The following is a 24,630-nucleotide window of genomic DNA, read 5'->3' as shown; positions in this document are numbered from 1 at the left end:
AGCACGACGAGACCCGGCTTCCCTGGCACCTCTGACCTTTACCTACCTCTACAGCTAAGCTGAGAACCGTAGGTGAGATGAGACCTCGAGGGACCGGCCATCATCAGAACTGCACGACTTCTATCCAGCACGACCGCCGAGGGATCCTTGAGTGAGTGCTTTGGGGTCCGAGAAGCCCCAACCCTGAGCAGCTCCAGCACCGAAGTTCAGCCCTCCAGCATCCACCAGATCTGCGTGGGGCCCTTCTGCTTTTTGCTGCTCACCGCGTTGTCTGGCTACCAGCCCGCTGGCTTGTGGCCTTCCCGACGACGACCAACGACATCACCGCTGCTAGTCTGGTTGCTCCAGACTGGCCCTTGCTCCCTTCCAAAAGAGAAGCACCCCGGACCCTCCTGGTCCACTCCAGACGCCATTTTTTAGTCCACCGCGTGGGCTTGAATTTGCCAAGACTTGTTGCTCCAATCCTGGGTCCAGCGACGTCTACAGAAGCAACCATCGTGGGACAGCTCGCACCTCCATCCTGGTCGCCGACAACGCCTCCTGGTCCGTGAGACTGCAGAGCCCAGCGTCGCCCACTCACCTGGTCGAGGTGACTCCATCCGGTGCCATCCTGGTGCCCATCTAATCACTGGCTAGTGATTCAGAACTTGGTCCCCTCTGCTTACAGGTGTCTTCTATCTTCGATCTAGGCTTGGATCCACCGAACAATCTTCACTGGTCGCCTGCCAGCAACTTCTTCTTTCAGGCTCCATAGACTGCAACGAGGATTCCCGACGTCTTTCCAGACCTATGCAGCCGCAGCCCCTGGGCAAGGTAACTTCGGCATTTCGGTGCCCCAGCATAGCCTCACTATCCAAGGGTCCAGATCCTTTTTCGTTTTCAGCCTAACTAGTCGGGTTCGCCCGAGAACACTAACTTTGTAAATTCTAGCATCCATAGACTTTGTCCCGCATCCCGCGTGATAGAGCACACTCTGCACCCGAGTCCCCTAGGCCTCCTGCTAGTAATCTGAAGGTTCAGTAGTCCAGTCCTAGCGATTCCAAAGCCTATTAGTCCAGTACTTACCTGCTAGTAATTTCGCATTCCACTTTTGTAGTATATGGTTTTCCGTGCCCCTCAGGCACTTGTGTAAATTGTGCAACTTAAAGTATTTTCGTAAGAGTTTTGTTGTGTGCTTAGTACCCTGTCCTCATAAAGAGTACAGGGCTGTTGTGATCTAAATAAATACACTGTTTATTTTCATAACACTTGTGTGGTGTCCTTTCACTTGGTGTTCAAGGGGTATATGTGATGGTATAACAGCTGGCTTAACACGCCCTCTAGAGTTTAGCCCGAAGACTGCTCGAATCCATGCTACTAGGATAGCTGGTCTATAAGGTTGACTTACAACCGATCATCAATAAGGGTTGTTTGGACTGATACATAGTGATCACTAGAATAGTGAGCACTGCATATCAGGCCAACTTCTCACAGTATATTTCATACATTCACATGCTTGAATCATTCCCCGTTTGAGTAGGAGTCCCACACATCACTAAAAATAAAGCAGTATGAAAAATTTCTATAAACTTATGGAGACACAGAATAAACATTCCTACAAACAGTACGGAATAAGTTAAACTTTTTCAATGGTCAATCACTAAGATCACATTTAAAACACTGGTCATTTGTAGACCTCTATAGAAAGAGGCTCAACTTAGTGGAGTAAATGGCTTAACGCCGCCTGTCCTACAGTGGCATCACTACGCTGCATTGATTCCAGGCAGTAATGCAGTGTGAACGTGTGGGTGCCTTTCCACGTTGCAGCTCTGCAGATTTTCTCTAGTGGAATGCCCGAGAACATAGCAGTTGAGCTGGAGACTGCTCTTGTTGAATGCGTTCTAACTTTCCTAGCCAATGGCTTTCCTACTTGTCATGGCAAAATTGTATTGTAGCTGCGATCCATCTGGCAATGGTCACCTTAGTAACTGCAGTGCCTTGACGACCTTACCCACAAGCTACAAAAAGTCGGTCAGTCTTGTGGATTTTCTTAGTCCTTTGTAGGTAGAATTTAAGACATTGCTTAATGTCTAGTATATGTAGAGTCTGTTCTGCTGGGGTGGCCGGATTGGAGAAGAGTTCTGAGAATAACAGGTTTGTTTAGGTGGAATGAAGACAGAACCTTAGAGATGAATTAAGGATTCGTTCTGAAGACCACAAAGTTTTTTTGATAGTAAAAGTCTGTATTTCACTGACTCTCCAGGAAAATGTTAGAGCGAGGAGAAGAGCAACCTTCCACGGCAAAAAATGTGATGTCCGCCCTATGGAAGGGTTTAAAATGTTGCTTCATCAGTTGTAATAGAACTACATTGAGATGCCACTCCAGAGGATGCGCTCTCGCAGGAGAAAAGGTTCGGAAGAGCTCTTCCAATTCTGGGGAACAAAGAGGAAGTCTTAGGTGAGTGTCTGTATAGAGAGATGGACCTTCACTGATGAACAGACCAGGCCTGATTTAGCCAGGGAGGGTAGGTATGGTAGTATTTGCTCTGGAAAAGCAAAGTATGGATGCAAATGGTTTTTATGGCACCAATGACAGAAGTGCATCCATTTTAATCTGTATGACTTGTTGGTGCTTTCTGCTCGAGACCTGGCGAGAATATCTTTACATTCCTGTGTAAGTTCAGATGCCGAACCCATTTAATTCAGGGGCCACACATGCAACTGAAGAGATGCTAGCTCCGGGTGACATATCTGCGCCCCCAGTCATGGTTAGAGTTGGCATCGGTATAAGGCGCATGGGCTTGGCTACTAACAGCAGAAATTCAAGAGTAACAACCTGATGTCCTCGCCAATACCTGTTTCGTTAGGCGTCCCCCAAGGATCCTCCCTATCACCAACTTTGTTCAACCTAGTTATGGAACCTCTCAACGCCTTGCTACAAGCATCCAATGTACTTTTTCACATGTACGCAGATGACACCCAGATGACACCCAACTATATCTCAAATTACAATCCCCCAATGACATCTTACTCCTGAACTCAACTATCAGAAGCACCCAATCCTGGCTTGCTGATAATCATCTCAAACTCAATGCTCTAAAAACAGAATTCCTTCTGATCACACCTCCCGCGAAGATCTCTACCACGCAAACCTGGCTTAAACAGCTAACTGCACTCAATGTCCAACCCACCATAGTGGACTCAGCAAAATCTCTAGGCATAACTCTCGACTCCAATCTCAACATGCAGCATCATATCAGCAAGGCTACTAAGGGTGCTAACTTCCAAATCAATACCCTGAGGAAACTTAAACCTTTCCTACCAACCAAAGACTTCCAAACGGCAGTACAAGCACTAGTAATCCCGCGAATTGAATACGGCAGCATCGCCCTCTGCGGTCTCCCGTTAACCACTACTGCACCCCTAAGAGCTTCTCTAAACGCTGCAGCGAGACTCATCACTGCGTCAAAAAAACTCGCATATCTCCCCTGACTTGAAATCCTTGAACTGGCTGCCTTTTGAAGCCAGAATACATCTGAAAATCTCCTGCATGACACACAAGGCTGTACACCTGAACTCTCCTGGATACCTCACTCAGAAGCTGTCAATCTCTGGCGGCTCTAGAAACACTAGAGGCACAAACAATCTTCTGCTAAAACCTCGAAGACTCCGGAAGGAAAAAACTTATAAACGCTCTTTCCCAGGAATGGCACCCAGGATTTGGAACTCACTCCCTCCTGAAACCAGGCTCATCTCCTCCTTCACACTTTTCAAGAAAGAAGTAAAAGCTATTCTCATGGCCAAATACACTTGACCTATTAACGTGGATCTGTAAAGACTCTACACCGATCTGTATTATTCTGCTCGAACTCTAAGACTGTGTTTCACCTGTATTATTGACTTAACTGATTATTTATGCACACATTTATCTGTAATATTTGCGTTTTTTGATGTACCTGTTCTACTTTGCTCCCTCACGTACCTACCCATCTCACTTATTACGTTTAATTTCACTCTCTTGTTGGTATTCCCGGCTTTGTAAAGCGCTCTGATATCTGCAAAGATCTTGTTCGCGCTATATAAAACTTTCAAAATAAAATAAATAACAGGAGGAGAAGCTCCTAAAACAGTGCTGCCTGGGCAATCTGGGGGCGATCAGTAGTAGGCGAACGCATTCCGCTTTCATTTTGGTGAGTACTTTGGGAATCAATGAGATGGGGACAGGTGTAGGCATATACCCGGTGTAGGAGAGTAGGGTCTGCTATCCTATGGTCACCCCTGATTTTTGCTTTTTGCTTCACTGGTTTACGACAATGTGGCTGTGGGCCTGCCATTCAGACCCACAGCCTGCTGTTCTCTATCTAAATTTATGCCAAGGCACTTTAGGTGCCTTACCAATTGGAACATGGATCACCTTGTGAGCCCCCGTACAGTGTACTCTAGGTACCCAGGGCATAGGTGCATCCAAGGCCTACCAGGGGCTGCAGCACGTATTGTGCCACCCCTGGCCTGGCCTTACTATTTGACACAACTGGCTGATCACTGAGCTGGGGCAAGGTGGCGTAATCACCCTTTGCTTTAGGTATAGTACCTCTATATCTAACCCATACAAGGACACACAGTAACCTATAAGTCCCTCCTATGGCAGGCCTTATCATTACTGGAGGCAGAGTGCTTGGTTATGTGTGAGATGGTGCTCTAGCATGAACTGAGCCTGTCTGCAGCTTTCGGAACCATGTCCTTTAGCTGTTTCCTGATAGCGTCATACTATATACTCCTAAGTGCATTATGAACCTCGCGGTTAAATGCTAACTCTGGTTTGACATTATCAAAACATGTCGAGTAAGGTGTCATACGAATTTGAATACTACCCCTTTGCCAATTCTGGCGACGGGGGTAGCTTTCCACCCTTCTAGAGGGACACGACATGTACAGAACCTGAACCCCGGTTAAAGTTAAACAGAGCCTCAGCATCACAAAATGGATGCTGCCACCACAGACACAAGTCTTACCTCCTACTGCTGGGAGTCCTTCCAGCGAAGGAGGCTTGGACAAAGGGTTTCCAGCCTTGGGAGGAGCTAGCACCACCCGAGACAGGATTTTGTGTATCTGGTTAGGTAGGGCTGAATAGAATCAGACATGCCCGGGGCACACAAGGTGTCCCCGTGCATAGGCCAGTTTAAACTGGTGCTGGGGCACTCCAGCCCAATCTCTGGCGTGAAACTGGACAAAGGAAAGGGGTGTAACCACCCCCCTTCCTGGTCCCACCCATAGGAGGGACCTAGTAGGTAGTCCAGCCCCTAGAATTGGTTTAAAAGTAGGAGCTGAGTCCCAAGACGGCAGATTACCCTGAAATTCGACTACAAGAAGAAGAAGAAATGCGTTACTTACCTGTAACTGCAGTTATCCAGTATTAGTGTCTTTCATAGATTCACATGCCTGAATCATTCCCCGTCGTCGAGACGGGAGCCTCCGGTATATAAAAAAGTAATGTCCTAAGACATACATAAAGAGAATAGGTCTAAGGGTCTCACCTTAGTAACCTATCTAGGTCCTTATGCAGGAAGGACCAAATAGAGTAGGCTCCAGGGTCCCACCTTGGTAGCCTATCTGTGTCCTTTTGTAAAAAAGGACCAAAGTAAAAGGAACAACCAATCAGCTACTACCTCCCTCTAGAACCTTCCTGTGAGGAGCCTCAGTCTCTCAGATTTTCGTACGCACCAAGTTGGTTAGGTGTAAACCTGTTAGAGAGAGGTGAGTCCTTCCAGGGGAGGCGGGAGGGTGCATGTGAATCTATGAAAGACACTAATACTGGATAACTGCAGTTCCAGGTAAGTAACGCATTTCTTATCCAGTATTTGGGTGTCTTTCATAGATTCACATGCCTGAATCAGAGTAGCAAGCAATACAATATGCACATCCTGTGTTGATACAGAAAATATACGCCTGCAAATAAGGAGCATTTATGACTGTAAAAACAACAGCATACAATGTCATGCAGAATCTAGTAATAAAGAAATGTGCATACCAGTCCAGGATGGTGGGAAGTAGGAGGGCTCACCTCACTGGAATAGATGGCGAAGCACCGCTCTGCCCACTGCTGCGTCTTTCGTCAGCTCAGCATCCAAGCAGTAGTGCCTGGTGAAGGTATGCGGGGACTTCCAGGTCGCCGCTCTACAGATGTCCAGGAGTGGCACTCCAGCAAACAGTGCCGCAGATGTAGACATGGCTCTGGTGGAGTGGGCTTTGGCCCGCGAGCCCAGAGGCCGTCCTGCCTTCTCGTGGCAGAGAGTTATAGCTGAAGAGATCCATCTTGATATACTTTGTTTTGTTAGGGGGCAAGCCCTTCCTAGGTCTGCTGAATGCGACAAAGAGTTGGGATGACTTCCTGAATTGTCTTGTTCGGTCAAGATAGAATTTGAGGCATCTCTGAAGGTCTAAAGAGTGCAATGATCTCTCAGCCGAAGTAGATGGGTTCGGAAAGAACGATTTAAGAACCACGGGCTCATTTAAATGGAAGTCCGATGGGACTTTGGGTATGAATCGTGGGTTAGTACGCAGGATGACTCTGTCCTCTTTGAATTGTAAGAAAGGGTCCTGGATGGAGAGGGCTTGCAATTCGCCTACCCTTCTGGCCGAGGTTAGCGCCAGTAGGAGGGCTGTCTTCCACGACAGGAATTTGATATCAGATTTGTGGATAGGCTCAAAGGGGTGCTTCATCAACTGGTGAAGAACTACGTTGAGTTGCCATGTTGGAGGGACAGGTTTGGGTCTAGGGAAGGACCTAAAAAGGCCCTTTAGGAATTGTTTGATGAGCCTGTCCGCCCACAGGGAAGGGCCCCTAGAAGTTCGAGTGAACCTAGAAATTGCTGCCAAGTGGACCTTGATGGACGCATGGGCAAGTCCTGAGTGCGCCAGGTGTAGGAGGTATGGCAGGAGTTGTTGGGGGGTGACATGGAAAGGATGTAGACCTTCCTTCTCACACCAGACACAGAAGCGTTTCCATTTGAGAGTATAAGTCTTTTTTGTGCTGTCAGCTCTAGCGTTGGCCAGGACATCTCTGCACTCTTGCGGTATGTTCAGATGACTGAACTCGCGGTATTCAGGAGCCAGGCTGACAATTTCAGAGGGCCCAGGTTCGGGTGGAGAACCTGCCCGTGAGACATCGTGAGCAGGGTTAGGTGACTGTGTAGGCGAAGAGGTGGATGGACCGATAGACGATGGAGCTCCGTGTACCAGTGCTGCCTCGGCCAGGATGGGGCGATGAGGATCAGGGTGCAGGGCTCCAGTTTCATTTTCCTGATCACCCTGGGTATCAGTGGGAATGGCGGAAAGGCGTAGGCAAACACGTTCTGCCAAGCTATGGAAAATGCATTCGCTAATGTTCCTGGTTGGGGAAGCCTGCTTGCGAAGCTTGGGCATTTGGCGTTCTCCCTGGTGGCGAAGAGGTCTATCTGTGGCGTTCCCCACTTTGCGAAGATGTAGTCCATTGCACCCGCGTCTAACTCCCATTCGTGGGATAGGGACTGTTCTCTGCTCAGGGCGTCCGCCAGGACGTTGTCTTTGCCCGGAACGTATTCGGCTTTGAGTGTGATGCCATGTTGGAGAAGCCAGTTCCAAACTCTCTGAGATTCGAGAGAGAGAGAGAGAGAGAGAGAGAGAGAGAGAGAGAGAGAGAGAGAGAGAGAGAGAGAGAGAGAGAGAGAGAGAGAGAGAGAGAGAGAGCGCGTCCCTCCCTGTTTGTTCAGGTAGTGCATCGTCGTGGTGTTGTCCGTCCTGACTAGCACTGGGGAGTTTCGGATGCGCGGGAGGAATGATTGGAGCGCCAGGAAGACTGCCCGTAGCTCCAGGATGTTGATGTGGAGTTTGGATTCCTGTGGCGTCCATTTTCCGTTGGTCTGTAGTTCTTGCAGGACTGCACCCCAGCCCTCCAAGGATGCGTCCGTGGTGATGATATGTGGTTGCGCCGGAAGCAGGAACGGCAGTCCTTGCGACAGGTGTTTGGCTGATCTCCACCATTGTAGATTGTTGATCATAGGTTGGGTAACTCGTATGCGGTCCTCGAAGGATCCCGCAGCTTGTGTCCACTGTTTTGACAGCTCTTCTTGCAGGGGGCGCATTTTTAGGCGGCAGTGCGGGATGAGCAGGATGCATGACGACATCATGCCGAGGAGCGACTTGAAGATACGGATGGTCAGATTCTTTTTGGATGCCACTGACCTGGCCAAGGAGATGAGTTTCAACTTTCTCTCCTGTGATGGAAAGGCTTTTGTGCATTCCGTATCCAGGGTCGCTCCAAGAAAAGTGATGACTTGGGTTGGTGTTAGAGATGACTTTTCCTTGTTGAGGGTCAAGCCTAGGCGGCGGAAAAGATGCAGACAGGCGCTGGAAGATGCGGCTGCGGCTTCTCTCGACGGAGCCTTTACCAGCCAGTCGCCCAGGTAAGGGAAGACCTGGTGTCCCTGCTGGCGAAGAAAGGCTGCGACAGGAGAAAGGCATTTCGTAAAGATCCGTGGAGCAGATTTGAGGCCGAAGGGGAGGACGCGGAATTGGTAGTGTACCCCTGCGACTGCAAACCTTAGGAACTTCCTGTGTCCCTTGAGGATAGGGATGTGGTAATAGGCGTCCTGTAGGTCTAGAGATGTCATGTGGTCGCCTTTTTCCAGAAGTCCCAGGATCTCTTGTAGCGTGACCATCCTGAACGACTGTTTCTTTAAAAACACATTGAGAGCTCTCAAGTCGAGGATCGGTCGCAATTTCTTCCCCTTTTTGTGGATTAGGAAGAAGTGGGAATAGAATCCCTCCCCCTTCTGGGCGTGTGGGACTTTTTCTATTGCGCCCTTCTGAAGCATGGAAGCTAGTTCTTGGAGAAGCAGGCGTAGGTGTCTGTGAGGGCGCTTGACGGGTGGTGTCTGTGGGGGATTCGAGAGGAACTCCAGAGAGTGGCCGAATTGAAGAAGTTGTAGAACCCACCGGTCCGTTGTTATTTGCCGCCAATTTTGAAGGTAAAAAGAAAGTTTTCCTCCAAGTCGAAAAGAATGTGATGGTGGAGGGGCTGGCCAATTGGTAGAGTCATTGGCGATTGCCTGCGGGTCTCTTCTGTCCTTTTCCTCTGTAGGACGATTTGTTGAAGGAGGACTGACGTCCCGACTGGTTTTGGCGCTGTTGAAACTGCGTCTTGCCCTGCGAGTATGAGTAAGAGGACTTATTTTGATAAGAGCCCCTATAGGAGGATTGTCCTCTTCCCCTGTTGGTACGAAAGGACTGATTGCGAGATTGCAGAGTGCCTAGGGCTCTGGCTGTGTCGGTGTCCTTCTTGATTGCGGTGAGGGCTTCGTCAATTTTCTCGCCGAAAAGATGATCGCCATCATAAGGCATATCGAGAATTTTGGTTTGGACCTCCTGCCTGAAAGAGGTGGCCTTAAGCCAGCCTTGGCGTCTTAGGACAGCGGCGCCTGCCAGCTGTCTGAAGCCAGTCATGGCCACGTCAATTGCGCAGTCGATCAGTTCTGAAGCCGAAGTTTGACCCTCGAGGAGGAGCGAGTGTGCCTCCGCTTTTAGATCTTCTGGTAGGTCAGCAAGGTAGGGCGCGATGTCTGCCCAGAGTTGACGATTGTAACGTCCGAGAAGGGCAATGGAATTGGCGATCTTCACCGTTGTCGCAGAAGTAGTGGAAAAACGTTTCCCAACTGCATCCAACTTCCTGCCTTCTTTATCTGGTGGTGTCGATAAAGGTGATGCAGGGTTGCGCGAGTTCTTCTGCGCCGCCTGGGTGACCACAGAGTCCGCCTTGGGGTGACCCGTAAGGCATGCTGGAGCGGACGAAGTAGCTCTATATTTTTTGTCCAGTCTGGGTACAATTACCTGCAGGGAAGCTGGAGACTGCATAAGTTGTTTGCCCTGTTTTAGGAGATAATCAATGATCGGGATCGATCTTGTAGTTTTCTTCGTTGGTTCCTTGAAATCATAGAGGAAACAGTCAGTTTCCTGAGTTTCCATGGACATATGGAACCTTTTGGCTGCCCTTTCCATGAGGTTATGGAAACCTCCAATATCTGCTGGCGGAGACTCAGAGGATTGTGGCTCCGGAGAGGCTGGAGAGTGAGTGACGTAGTCTTGGTCTGCATCCACGTCCGTATCGTCATCTCGGACTTCCCCTTCTTCATGTTCCCTTCCCTCATCCTCGGACGAGATGGGGTCTTGTGCTGGGTCCTGTGTCCTAGGAAGAACCAGTGGAGGGGGTTTATGTCTTGGCACCTGCGCAGGAACGGTCACAGCTGGCTGCGGAGATGGTGGAACAACAGGAGTGGCTTTTTGAGGAAATCGCTCTTTGTAGTCCTGAATGAGGAAGCGCAAGTCTGAAACTAAGGAGGCTGGCAAGCACACCATTGGAGTCACCTGAGTGTGAACTTGGGTAGATACAGTTGGAGGAACAGGTTCTTCAACCTCTTGCTCTTCGTCCGTGCTTTGGCACTTGACAATCAGGTCTGATGGGCTAGTGGCCTGGGTAAACATTTCCTCCTCTGTTTCTTGGTCCTGCTACTAAGGGTGCTAACTTCCAAATCAATACCCTGAGGAAACTTAAACCTTTCCTACCAACCAAAGACTTCCAAACGGCAGTACAAGCACTAGTAATCCCGCGAATTGAATACGGCAGCATCGCCCTCTGCGGTCTCCCGTTAACCACTACTGCACCCCTAAGAGCTTCTCTAAACGCTGCAGCGAGACTCATCACTGCGTCAAAAAAACTCGCATATCTCCCCTGACTTGAAATCCTTGAACTGGCTGCCTTTTGAAGCCAGAATACATCTGAAAATCTCCTGCATGACACACAAGGCTGTACACCTGAACTCTCCTGGATACCTCACTCAGAAGCTGTCAATCTCTGGCGGCTCTAGAAACACTAGAGGCACAAACAATCTTCTGCTAAAATCTCGAAGACTCCGGAAGGAAAAAACTTATAAACGCTCTTTCCCAGGAATGGCACCCAGGATTTGGAACTCACTCCCTCCTGAAACCAGGCTCATCTCCTCCTTCACACTTTTCAAGAAAGAAGTAAAAGCTATTCTCATGGCCAAATACACTTGACCTATTAACGTGGATCTGTAAAGACTCTACACCGATCTGTATTATTCTGCTCGAACTCTAAGACTGTGTTTCACCTGTATTATTGACTTAACTGATTATTTATGCACACATTTATCTGTAATATTTGCGTTTTTTGATGTACCTGTTCTACTTTGCTCCCTCACGTACCTACCCATCTCACTTATTACGTTTAATTTCACTCTCTTGTTGGTATTCCCGGCTTTGTAAAGCGCTCTGATATCTGCAAAGATCTTGTTCGCGCTATATAAAACTTTCAAAATAAAATAAATAACAGGAGGAGAAGCTCCTAAAACAGTGCTGCCTGGGCAATCTGGGGGCGATCAGTAGTAGGCGAACGCATTCCGCTTTCATTTTGGTGAGTACTTTGGGAATCAATGAGATGGGGACAGGTGTAGGCATATACCCGGTGTAGGAGAGTAGGGTCTGCTATCCTATGGTCACCCCTGATTTTTGCTTTTTGCTTCACTGGTTTACGACAATGTGGCTGTGGGCCTGCCATTCAGACCCACAGCCTGCTGTTCTCTATCTAAATTTATGCCAAGGCACTTTAGGTGCCTTACCAATTGGAACATGGATCACCTTGTGAGCCCCCGTACAGTGTACTCTAGGTACCCAGGGCATAGGTGCATCCAAGGCCTACCAGGGGCTGCAGCACGTATTGTGCCACCCCTGGCCTGGCCTTACTATTTGACACAACTGGCTGATCACTGAGCTGGGGCAAGGTGGCGTAATCACCCTTTGCTTTAGGTATAGTACCTCTATATCTAACCCATACAAGGACACACAGTAACCTATAAGTCCCTCCTATGGCAGGCCTTATCATTACTGGAGGCAGAGTGCTTGGTTATGTGTGAGATGGTGCTCTAGCATGAACTGAGCCTGTCTGCAGCTTTCGGAACCATGTCCTTTAGCTGTTTCCTGATAGCGTCATACTATATACTCCTAAGTGCATTATGAACCTCGCGGTTAAATGCTAACTCTGGTTTGACATTATCAAAACATGTCGAGTAAGGTGTCATACGAATTTGAATACTACCCCTTTGCCAATTCTGGCGACGGGGGTAGCTTTCCACCCTTCTAGAGGGACACGACATGTACAGAACCTGAACCCCGGTTAAAGTTAAACAGAGCCTCAGCATCACAAAATGGATGCTGCCACCACAGACACAAGTCTTACCTCCTACTGCTGGGAGTCCTTCCAGCGAAGGAGGCTTGGACAAAGGGTTTCCAGCCTTGGGAGGAGCTAGCACCACCCGAGACAGGATTTTGTGTATCTGGTTAGGTAGGGCTGAATAGAATCAGACATGCCCGGGGCACACAAGGTGTCCCCGTGCATAGGCCAGTTTAAACTGGTGCTGGGGCACTCCAGCCCAATCTCTGGCGTGAAACTGGACAAAGGAAAGGGGTGTAACCACCCCCCTTCCTGGTCCCACCCATAGGAGGGACCTAGTAGGTAGTCCAGCCCCTAGAATTGGTTTAAAAGTAGGAGCTGAGTCCCAAGACGGCAGATTACCCTGAAATTCGACTACAAGAAGAAGAAGAAATGCGTTACTTACCTGTAACTGCAGTTATCCAGTATTAGTGTCTTTCATAGATTCACATGCCTGAATCATTCCCCGTCGTCGAGACGGGAGCCTCCGGTATATAAAAAAGTAATGTCCTAAGACATACATAAAGAGAATAGGTCTAAGGGTCTCACCTTAGTAACCTATCTAGGTCCTTATGCAGGAAGGACCAAATAGAGTAGGCTCCAGGGTCCCACCTTGGTAGCCTATCTGTGTCCTTTTGTAAAAAAGGACCAAAGTAAAAGGAACAACCAATCAGCTACTACCTCCCTCTAGAACCTTCCTGTGAGGAGCCTCAGTCTCTCAGATTTTCGTACGCACCAAGTTGGTTAGGTGTAAACCTGTTAGAGAGAGGTGAGTCCTTCCAGGGGAGGCGGGAGGGTGCATGTGAATCTATGAAAGACACTAATACTGGATAACTGCAGTTCCAGGTAAGTAACGCATTTCTTATCCAGTATTTGGGTGTCTTTCATAGATTCACATGCCTGAATCAGAGTAGCAAGCAATACAATATGCACATCCTGTGTTGATACAGAAAATATACGCCTGCAAATAAGGAGCATTTATGACTGTAAAAACAACAGCATACAATGTCATGCAGAATCTAGTAATAAAGAAATGTGCATACCAGTCCAGGATGGTGGGAAGTAGGAGGGCTCACCTCACTGGAATAGATGGCGAAGCACCGCTCTGCCCACTGCTGCGTCTTTCGTCAGCTCAGCATCCAAGCAGTAGTGCCTGGTGAAGGTATGCGGGGACTTCCAGGTCGCCGCTCTACAGATGTCCAGGAGTGGCACTCCAGCAAACAGTGCCGCAGATGTAGACATGGCTCTGGTGGAGTGGGCTTTGGCCCGCGAGCCCAGAGGCCGTCCTGCCTTCTCGTGGCAGAGAGTTATAGCTGAAGAGATCCATCTTGATATACTTTGTTTTGTTAGGGGGCAAGCCCTTCCTAGGTCTGCTGAATGCGACAAAGAGTTGGGATGACTTCCTGAATTGTCTTGTTCGGTCAAGATAGAATTTGAGGCATCTCTGAAGGTCTAAAGAGTGCAATGATCTCTCAGCCGAAGTAGATGGGTTCGGAAAGAACGATTTAAGAACCACGGGCTCATTTAAATGGAAGTCCGATGGGACTTTGGGTATGAATCGTGGGTTAGTACGCAGGATGACTCTGTCCTCTTTGAATTGTAAGAAAGGGTCCTGGATGGAGAGGGCTTGCAATTCGCCTACCCTTCTGGCCGAGGTTAGCGCCAGTAGGAGGGCTGTCTTCCACGACAGGAATTTGATATCCGATTTGTGGATAGGCTCAAAGGGGTGCTTCATCAACTGGTGAAGAACTACGTTGAGTTGCCATGTTGGAGGGACAGGTTTGGGTCTAGGGAAGGACCTAAAAAGGCCCTTTAGGAATTGTTTGATGAGCCTGTCCGCCCACAGGGAAGGGCCCCTAGAAGTTCGAGTGAACCTAGAAATTGCTGCCAAGTGGACCTTGATGGACGCATGGGCAAGTCCTGAGTGCGCCAGGTGTAGGAGGTATGGCAGGAGTTGTTGGGGGGTGACATGGAAAGGATGTAGACCTTCCTTCTCACACCAGACACAGAAGCGTTTCCATTTGAGAGTATAAGTCTTTTTTGTGCTGTCAGCTCTAGCGTTGGCCAGGACATCTCTGCACTCTTGCGGTATGTTCAGATGACTGAACTCGCGGTATTCAGGAGCCAGGCTGACAATTTCAGAGGGCCCAGGTTCGGGTGGAGAACCTGCCCGTGAGACATCGTGAGCAGGGTTAGGTGACTGTGTAGGCGAAGAGGTGGATGGACCGATAGACGATGGAGCTCCGTGTACCAGTGCTGCCTCGGCCAGGATGGGGCGATGAGGATCAGGGTGCAGGGCTCCAGTTTCATTTTCCTGATCACCCTGGGTATCAGTGGGAATGGCGGAAAGGCGTAGGCAAACACGTTCTGCCAAGCTATGGAAAATGCATTCGCTAATGTTCCTGGTTGGGGAAGCCTGCTTGCGAAGCTTGGGCATTTGGCGTTCTCCCTGGTGGCGAAGAGGTCTATCTGTGGCGTTCCCCACTTTGCGAAGATGTAGTCCATTGCACCCGCGTCTAACTCCCATTCGTGGGATAGGGACTGTTCTCTGCTCAGGGCGTCCGCCAGGACGTTGTCTTTGCCCGGAACGTATTCGGCTTTGAGTGTGATGCCATGTTGGAGAAGCCAGTTCCAAACTCTCTGAGATTCTCGAGAGAGAGAGAGAGAGAGAGAGAGAGAGAGAGAGAGAGAGAGAGAGAGAGAGAGAGAGAGAGAGAGAGAGAGAGAGAGAGAGAGAGAGAGAGCGCGTCCCTCCCTGTTTGTTCAGGTAGTGCATCGTCGTGGTGTTGTCCGTCCTGACTAGCACTGGGGAGTTTCGGATGCGCGGGAGGAATGATTGGAGCGCCAGGAAGACTGCCCGTAGCTCCAGGATGTTGATGTGGAGTTTGGATTCCTGTGGCGTCCATTTTCCGTTGGTCTGTAGTTCTTGCAGGACTGCACCCCAGCCCTCCAAGGATGCGTCCGTGGTGATGATATGTGGTTGCGCCGGAAGCAGGAACGGCAGTCCTTGCGACAGGTGTTTGGCTGATCTCCACCATTGTAGATTGTTGATCATAGGTTGGGTAACTCGTATGCGGTCCTCGAAGGATCCCGCAGCTTGTGTCCACTGTTTTGACAGCTCTTCTTGCAGGGGGCGCATTTTTAGGCGGCAGTGCGGGATGAGCAGGATGCATGACGACATCATGCCGAGGAGCGACTTGAAGATACGGATGGTCAGATTCTTTTTGGATGCCACTGACCTGGCCAAGGAGATGAGTTTCAACTTTCTCTCCTGTGATGGAAAGGCTTTTGTGCATTCCGTATCCAGGGTCGCTCCAAGAAAAGTGATGACTTGGGTTGGTGTTAGAGATGACTTTTCCTTGTTGAGGGTCAAGCCTAGGCGGCGGAAAAGATGCAGACAGGCGCTGGAAGATGCGGCTGCGGCTTCTCTCGACGGAGCCTTTACCAGCCAGTCGCCCAGGTAAGGGAAGACCTGGTGTCCCTGCTGGCGAAGAAAGGCTGCGACAGGAGAAAGGCATTTCGTAAAGATCCGTGGAGCAGATTTGAGGCCGAAGGGGAGGACGCGGAATTGGTAGTGTACCCCTGCGACTGCAAACCTTAGGAACTTCCTGTGTCCCTTGAGGATAGGGATGTGGTAATAGGCGTCCTGTAGGTCTAGAGATGTCATGTGGTCGCCTTTTTCCAGAAGTCCCAGGATCTCTTGTAGCGTGACCATCCTGAACGACTGTTTCTTTAAAAACACATTGAGAGCTCTCAAGTCGAGGATCGGTCGCAATTTCTTCCCCTTTTTGTGGATTAGGAAGAAGTGGGAATAGAATCCCTCCCCCTTCTGGGCGTGTGGGACTTTTTCTATTGCGCCCTTCTGAAGCATGGAAGCTAGTTCTTGGAGAAGCAGGCGTAGGTGTCTGTGAGGGCGCTTGACGGGTGGTGTCTGTGGGGGATTCGAGAGGAACTCCAGAGAGTGGCCGAATTGAAGAAGTTGTAGAACCCACCGGTCCGTTGTTATTTGCCGCCAATTTTGAAGGTAAAAAGAAAGTTTTCCTCCAAGTCGAAAAGAATGTGATGGTGGAGGGGCTGGCCAATTGGTAGAGTCATTGGCGATTGCCTGCGGGTCTCTTCTGTCCTTTTCCTCTGTAGGACGATTTGTTGAAGGAGGACTGACGTCCCGACTGGTTTTGGCGCTGTTGAAACTGCGTCTTGCCCTGCGAGTATGAGTAAGAGGACTTATTTTGATAAGAGCCCCTATAGGAGGATTGTCCTCTTCCCCTGTTGGTACGAAAGGACTGATTGCGAGATTGCAGAGTGCCTAGGGCTCTGGCTGTGTCGGTGTCCTTCTTGATTGCGGTGAGGGCTTCGTCAATTTTCTCGCCGAAAAGATGATCGCCATCATAAGGCATATCGAGAATTTTGGTTTGGACCTCCTGCCTGAAAGAGGTGGCCTTAAGCCAGCCTTGGCGTCTTAGGACAGCGGCGCCTGCCAGCTGTCTGAAGCCAGTCATGGCCACGTCAATTGCGCAGTCGATCAGTTCTGAAGCCGAAGTTTGACCCTCGAGGAGGAGCGAGTGTGCCTCCGCTTTTAGATCTTCTGGTAGGTCAGCAAGGTAGGGCGCGATGTCTGCCCAGAGTTGACGATTGTAACGTCCGAGAAGGGCAATGGAATTGGCGATCTTCACCGTTGTCGCAGAAGTAGTGGAAAAACGTTTCCCAACTGCATCCAACTTCCTGCCTTCTTTATCTGGTGGTGTCGATAAAGGTGATGCAGGGTTGCGCGAGTTCTTCTGCGCCGCCTGGGTGACCACAGAGTCCGCCTTGGGGTGACCCGTAAGGCATGCTGGAGCGGACGAAGTAGCTCTATATTTTTTGTCCAGTCTGGGTACAATTACCTGCAGGGAAGCTGGAGACTGCATAAGTTGTTTGCCCTGTTTTAGGAGATAATCAATGATCGGGATCGATCTTGTAGTTTTCTTCGTTGGTTCCTTGAAATCATAGAGGAAACAGTCAGTTTCCTGAGTTTCCATGGACATATGGAACCTTTTGGCTGCCCTTTCCATGAGGTTATGGAAACCTCCAATATCTGCTGGCGGAGACTCAGAGGATTGTGGCTCCGGAGAGGCTGGAGAGTGAGTGACGTAGTCTTGGTCTGCATCCACGTCCGTATCGTCATCTCGGACTTCCCCTTCTTCATGTTCCCTTCCCTCATCCTCGGACGAGATGGGGTCTTGTGCTGGGTCCTGTGTCCTAGGAAGAACCAGTGGAGGGGGTTTATGTCTTGGCACCTGCGCAGGAACGGTCACAGCTGGCTGCGGAGATGGTGGAACAACAGGAGTGGCTTTTTGAGGAAATCGCTCTTTGTAGTCCTGAATGAGGAAGCGCAAGTCTGAAACTAAGGAGGCTGGCAAGCACACCATTGGAGTCACCTGAGTGTGAACTTGGGTAGATACAGTTGGAGGAACAGGTTCTTCAACCTCTTGCTCTTCGTCCGTGCTTTGGCACTTGACAATCAGGTCTGATGGGCTAGTGGCCTGGGTAAACATTTCCTCCTCTGTTTCTTGGTCCTGCAAGAAGCAGGATGGCGTCAGCTGCTGGACCTTACTAGGCGATGTCATTTCCGGTGTAATCGGTATTTTGGAGATTCTGATGGTAACATGGGATGTTTCTGCGTCCATCGCATGTGACAGGAGTTCAGACTCCTTCCAGGCACCAGTCGCCGTCGATACCTGTGACGACGGCTTCGTTAAGGAGCTGTCCGTCATTGGTTGAAGTTTGGTCTTAGTCGACGGTGGGTCCGTCGACGACGCTCTCGTCGACTGTGCTTTTGGTAACTTTTCCACTGTCGACTGCTTCGTCGTCGGCGCCGTCGTCGACGGGGTGCCCTTCGTCGACGGAGTGCCCTTTGTCGACGGCTTAGTCGTCGGCTTTGTCGACGGTGTGACCTTCGTCGACGGTGTCGTCGTCGACGTCCTCGTCGACGGTGTCGTCGTCGACGTCCTCGTCGACGGACTTGTCGTCGACGGCGTGCTCCTAGTTAACGACGGAGCGGAGGATGAAAGCGGTCTTCCTGTCGACGATGAGTGAGTTAGTGTCGTCGACTAGGAGGACGCCGACGATGCCATCGTCGTCGATACTGTCGTCGTCGATGTAGAGACGGTTTTTAGCGATGAGGTGGTCGCCGATTGCGCCGTCGTCATAGTAAGCAGTGGTTGCTTCCTGGGGACAGGAAGGTCCTTGCTAGACACGGTAGGCTTGCCCTCTGAAGACCTTTTGGACTTCTTAGGAGGTGTGTCTGAGGGGCCAGGCGAGGAAGCCCTAGGCCTCTTCAGGGAAAACTGTGAGGCGCCAGACATGCTCTCACCTTCAGAAATCAGGTCGCCTTCCGGTTTGTCCTTAAGCCTGTTTAGCCAAATTAGAAGTCTCCTTTCCCGGTCCTTCTGGGTCTTGTGGGAGAATTTACAGCAAATCCTGCAGTCTATGGACTGGTGGTGAGGATAGAGACAGTATAGGCCTGGAGCCTACTCTATTTGGTCCTTCCTGCATAAGGACCTAGATAGGTTACTAAGGTGAGACCCTTAGACCTATTCTCTTTATGTATGTCTTAGGACATTACTTTTTTATATACCGGAGGCTCCCGTCTCGACGACGGGGAATGATTCAGGCATGTGAATCTATGAAAGACACCCAAATACTGGATAAACTCTGGACCTTCGACGTTCTGCTGCTCAGAAGACTGAAGAATCTCCCTTGTGGTCAAGGAGTGGCCACCCTGTGAACACAGGCACCATCCAGCAATCAACGAGTGCTTTGCCTCCGCCTCCTGCAGGAGCCCGAGCCCAGAGCCTGACAAGAAGCAGACTCCCAGACATCCAACAGCCCGATCCACAGTCCCTGCTAAGCTGAGACGAGTGGAAGCGACCTGAGATGTGGGACCGGACCTCTTGGAACGTCCACGAGAAGCTGACTGCGCAGCCCCTGAGGTACCCTCATCGCTGTGCTTGGGGTCTTGAGAAGCCCCACCACCGAGCTACATTTGCACCAAGGACCAGCCCTCCAGCTCTCACGAGATCTGCTTGGGACTCTTCTGCTTTGTTCCACTCGACGCGCCTATCCGGTTACTAGTCCGTTGGCTAGTGGCCATTTTGGCGACCAAACGACAACTTTCCACCGCTGGTCTGGTTGCTCCAGACTGGCCCTTGCAGCTCCCAAAAGCAGTAACCCCTCTGACCTTGCTGGTTAGAGTGAGACGCCTTCTCTGTTTCCTGCGTGGCTTGCATTAGCCAAGGCCTGTTTGCTTCGATCGAGAAGCCGGCACCGCCATCAACTAGAGCCTACGTGGGACAGCTCGTGAGTGACTCCTGGTCGTCGTCATCGTCGCCTAGGCCACGCTGCTGAAGAGACAAGCTTCACGACATCACCTATTGGCACCAGACAAAGCCTGGTTCCTTGCCGGTCACTGGCTAGTGACTGTAAACATCATCCCCCCTGCTTTCAGGTCTTCACCTCTTCAGATCCACCGGAACTCTTCACATCAGGTCGCCTGCAGCATCAACACTCCAAGGCTCCATCCGAACTCCTGCAGAATCCCGACACACTTTGGCACCACTGCACCCGCTTCCTGTGGGTGAGGTAAGGCTGGCACTCCGGTGCCCCCGAGTAGTTTAACACTCCTAGTGTCCAGATTCCAAAGGGTTAAGTCCTAGACCGACCGGAAGACTTCCTACCTTCACCTTTTTAACTTTTACGCATCCATTGATTCCATTGGGAACTGCTTCTAACTTTGCGCACTGCAAACCAGATCCCGTGAGCCTCCTAGTTCTTAACCTGTGCTAGTCCAGCGTAGCCCCAGCGATTCCCAAGGCCCTAGGCCTTACTTCCTTTCGACTCGTGGTACTTATACCACTTATTTAGTATATGGTTTTAGGGGCCACCCGGGCCTATCCATAATTGTGCTACTTTTGTATATTATCGATTGAATTGTTTTAACTTGTTTGCTCCTGTGCTCAAAGAGTTCAGGGGACTATTTGTAGTAATAAATACATATATATTTTGAATATATATCCTGTGTGGTGTCCTATCACTTGTTGTTCAAGGGGGTTACATATGGTAATACAGCTGGCTTCACATGCCAAAAGACTTTAGCCTAAGACTGCTTTGTCCACGCTACCACTAGGATAGCTGGTCTATAAGGTTGACTTACAACCAATCACCATAAGGGTTGTTTGGACTGATACAAGGTGGTCACTAGAACTAGTGAACATCATATATCAGGCCAACTTCTCACACCCGGGACCATTGCATTGAAAGGGCATTCGCCCGTGATCCTGGGAGAGGGAATCTGGTGGTGTAGAACCAACATTTGGTATTGTTGTTCGTTGCAAACAGGTCCAAGGCTGACCCCACCCCCCCTCTCTCCCTTGTGAGAATACCTTGTCCAGTTAATCCTGGTAGCTCCCACTCGTGGAAACTGTCCTTAGTCCTAGTGAGTGTAGGAGAGTAGGGTCTGCAATCCTATGATCACCCAGATTTTTTGCTTTTGTTTCACTGGTTTACGACTTTCTCTGGCTGTGGGCCTGCCAATCAGACACACAGCCTGGCTGTTCTCTCTCTAAATTGCAACATGTACCCTAGGTGCATTTACCAATTGGTACTGGGCCACCTTATCAGACCCTGTAACTCAGGGCATAGGTGTACCCAGGGCCTACCAGGGGCTGAAGCATGTATTATGCCACCCCTGGCTGGCCTCCAAAATTTGACACAACTGGCTGCATGACAGCTGGGGCAAAGTCGTGTAATCACCCTTTGCTGTAGATATAGTATACCTATATCTAACCCTAAAAATGGACACACAGATTCCTATCAGTCACTCCTATGGCAGGCCTTGACAATCCTGAAGGCAGAGTGCTTGGAATCGTGTGAGATGGTGCCCTGGCATGAGCTGGGCCTGTCTGCAGCTTGCGGAACCAAGTCCTAATAGCTGTTCCATGATAACGCATACCATATACTCTTAAGTGCATTATAATCCTCGCGGTTAAATGCTATCTCTGGTATTGCTTTATCAAAACATGTCGAGTAAGGTGTCATACGAATTGGAATACTAACCCCTCGCCAATTCTGGCGACGGGGTTAGCATTCCACCCTTCTAGAGGGACACGACATGTATGTAACTGTGAACCCCGGTTAAAGTTAAGCGAAGCCTCAGCTCCACAAAATGGATGCTGCCACCACAGACACGAGTCTGACCTCCTGCTGCTGGGAGTCCTTCCAGCGAGGAGAGCTTGGACTTTGTCCCGCATCACGCGTGAGAGTGCACACTCTGCACCCGAGTCCCCTGGGCCTCCTAGAAGTAATCTAAAGATTCTACAGTCAAGTCCTAGCGATTCCAAAGCCTATTAGTACTGTACTTACCTGCTAGTAATTTCGCATTCCACTTTCAGAGTATATGGTTTTCCGTGCCCCTCGGGCATTTGTATATACTGTGCTAACTTAAGTATTTTCGTAGGAGTTTTGTTTTGTGCTTAGTACCCTGTCCTCATAAAGAGTACAGGGCTGTTGTGATTTTAATAAATACACTGTTTATTTTCATAACACTTGTGTGGTGTCCTTTCACTTGGTGTTCAAGGGGTATATGTGTGGTATAACAGCTGGCTTAACACGCCCTCTCGAGTCTTTAGCCTTAGACTGCTCGTATCCACGCTACTAGGATAGCTGGTCTATAAGGTTGACTTACAACCAATCATCAATAAGGGTTGTTGGACTGATACACAGTGTTCACTAGAATAGTGAGCACTGCATTTCAGGCCACCTTCTCACATTGGTGAGCAGCGGTTGGGATTTGAGCTTGCTGTTTTACCACACGTATCCTAAGAATATCTTGTTGAAAGATCACATAAGTACTTCAGGTACATATAACTTAGCTTAGAATACTCTGAGTTCTACTGAACCAGCTGTTGTAGCTCCTCAAGGCTTAGCACACCTTGGCTGCAACTCTTAGCAAGGGATCAGTAGGCAAATAAATAGTGTAGGTAGGTGCATCACTTACACCACACTAGAAGCATGTCTAACCTCGGAGAGTCTTCAGAGACCCCTCTTGTGGTTGTGGACCTTCCACAGGCCACTTCCAGATATGCTGCTCTTAGCTTCCAGGAGATGAGGCAAATCTGCACATCCAGGAAGTTAAAACAGGGTTCTAACCCTACAATTCCCTTTCTGATTGGTCTCTTGGAGACCTATGATGCCAGGAGGGCTGGTAACCCAGACCCTTCTAATCCAGATGGGAACATGCCTCCCCTAGAGGGAACCCGAGGTGATCCTGACCTAATCCACCTCACAGTTGAGACTGATGAAGGGGATGAGGATGAGAATCTCTCAGGGGATGAGGCAGACAAGGGACAGGTAGAAGTCAGCAGACTAACCAGGTCCAACTTAAGCAGGCATGAGAATGGTACTAGGGGAACCCTGGGACCCCTCTCAGGCCAGCTTAACAGTGGGAGTGGACGAGTTAGGTCTCTATCAAGAGGCTCTAACAGATCCATTCAAACCAATGGCTCTCAGAACTCTGCTCTGAGGAGGATGACCTCCCCTTAGAGGAGAATCTATGAAGCTAAGGAAAGGGAAGTCAATCTGAGGATTGAAAGGGAAGAACTTGCCCTGGCCAAAGAAAGACTTGCCTTTGCTAGAGAGCAAGAATTGAGTGGGTCAAAACCCACTGGTGGCAGCAATATACCTAGCAATAGGGAAAGGAGTTTTGATACAAAGCACCTGAATAAGATAGTGCCCCCCTTTAAACAAGGGGATGACATCCACAAATGGATTACTGCTTTGGAGAGGGCCTGCACTGTGCAGGGTGTTCCCCAGAGTCAGTGGGCAGCTATCTTGTGGCTCTCCTTTGAAGGTAAAGGTAGAGATAAGCTCCTCACTACTAGAGTGGAGGATGCTAACAATTACCAAATCCTGAAGAATACACTGATTGATGGGTTTGGCCTAACCACTGAGCAGTGCAGGTTGCTGTTCAGGGATACCCAGAAAACTCAGTCTCAGGATTGGTCTGATTTCGTAGATTGGCCACTAAGGCTTTGGAGGGCTGGTTGCTGGGCAGTAAGGTTACTGATTATACAGGATTGTACAATTTGATCATGAGAGAACACATTTTAAACAATTGTCAGAACCAGTTGTTGCATCAGCATCTTGTTGACTCAGATCTGACCTCTCCCCAAGAATTGGGAAAGAAGGAAGACAGATGGGTCAGAACAAGAGTTAAGCAGAACCAGGGCCAGAATCAAGGTGGTCAGAAGAAAGCAGACCAGAAGGGTAAAGATTCTAAGGGGGAACAAAATGACCAGAAGTCTTCGACAGGTCCTCAACAACCCAAAGAGGGTGGGGGTCAGGCTCCCCAGAAAAAGAAGAATCAAGAAGGCCAGTCCAAAAGGTGGTGCCAGTACTGTAAAAGTAAAACTCACTGGTTTAGTGAGTGCACCAAGGAAGGAGGAGGGCAGACTCCTGCCACTGCAGCCCCTAAGGCACCTGTGCCCCCTAGTACAGTCAGCAGTGGTAGTGCACCTCCCAAGGGTTTAGTTGGGTTAACCTTGGGTTCTGAGGGGTATGACAACTTAGTTGGCACACTCACTCAGGCTGTCCTTGTCTGTACAGGGGATGTGGATATATCCCCTGATGTCAGTCCCAATACTTTAGGCAAATACAGACAGACACCTTTAATAAATGGAAGAATGGCTCAGGCCTATAGGGACACTTGTGCCAGTGTCACAATGGTGACACCTAACTTTGTGGACCCTGGACAGATCATGCCAGGTACAGATTTCCTGGTGACCAATGCAAGCAATGTCACTACCAGTCACAGTATGGCAATTGTTGCTTTCTCCTGGGGAGGGGTAAATGGCCAGAAAAAGGTTGTTGTTAGTTCAGACCTCCCAGTGGATTGTTTGTTGGGCAATGATTTGGAGTCATCACAATGGTCAGAAGTGGAGCAGAGGACTCACATGGAGATGTTAGGCTTGCCAGCACATGTGCTTGCTGTGACTAGGTCACAGGCCAGAAAATGCCCCACTGAACAGGTGCTGGATCCAGGAACAATGGACCAGACACCTTCCAAGAAGAAGAGCTGTAGGGTTAAGGCATTGCCTTCCCCCTTGCCCCAGGTTGTGGATCAAGTCTCAGAGGAGGCTGACCTACAGGAATTGAGGGAAACTGAGCCTAAAGAGTTCGAACTTGATCAAGTTGAATTTCTGGGTTCAGGTGGCCCCTCAAGGGAAGACCTGGGGAAGGACCAGTTAGACTGCCCTTCCCTTGAACCCCTCAGACAGCAGGCTGCTGCTGAGGCTGCTGGGAACGCCACAGGTACCCACAAGGTATACTGGGAAGATGGACTCCTGTACACTGAGGCA

The 24,630-nt window shown here is 49.6% G+C and overlaps 1 protein-coding gene across 2 annotated transcripts in view; it reads right to left on the bottom strand.

The window, feature by feature from the left end:
* DYRK1A (dual specificity tyrosine phosphorylation regulated kinase 1A) overlaps positions 1-24,630 on the bottom strand; it is a 700,909-nt gene that overhangs the window by 214,708 nt on the left and 461,571 nt on the right. The gene's annotated exons all lie outside the window — the stretch shown is intronic.

Source organism: Lissotriton vulgaris, chromosome 8, assembly GCF_964263255.1.
Source record: "Lissotriton vulgaris chromosome 8, aLisVul1.2, whole genome shotgun sequence".
Taxonomy (NCBI): Eukaryota; Metazoa; Chordata; class Amphibia; order Caudata; family Salamandridae; genus Lissotriton; species Lissotriton vulgaris.
This window is presented reverse-complemented; position numbering and strand designations above follow the sequence as displayed.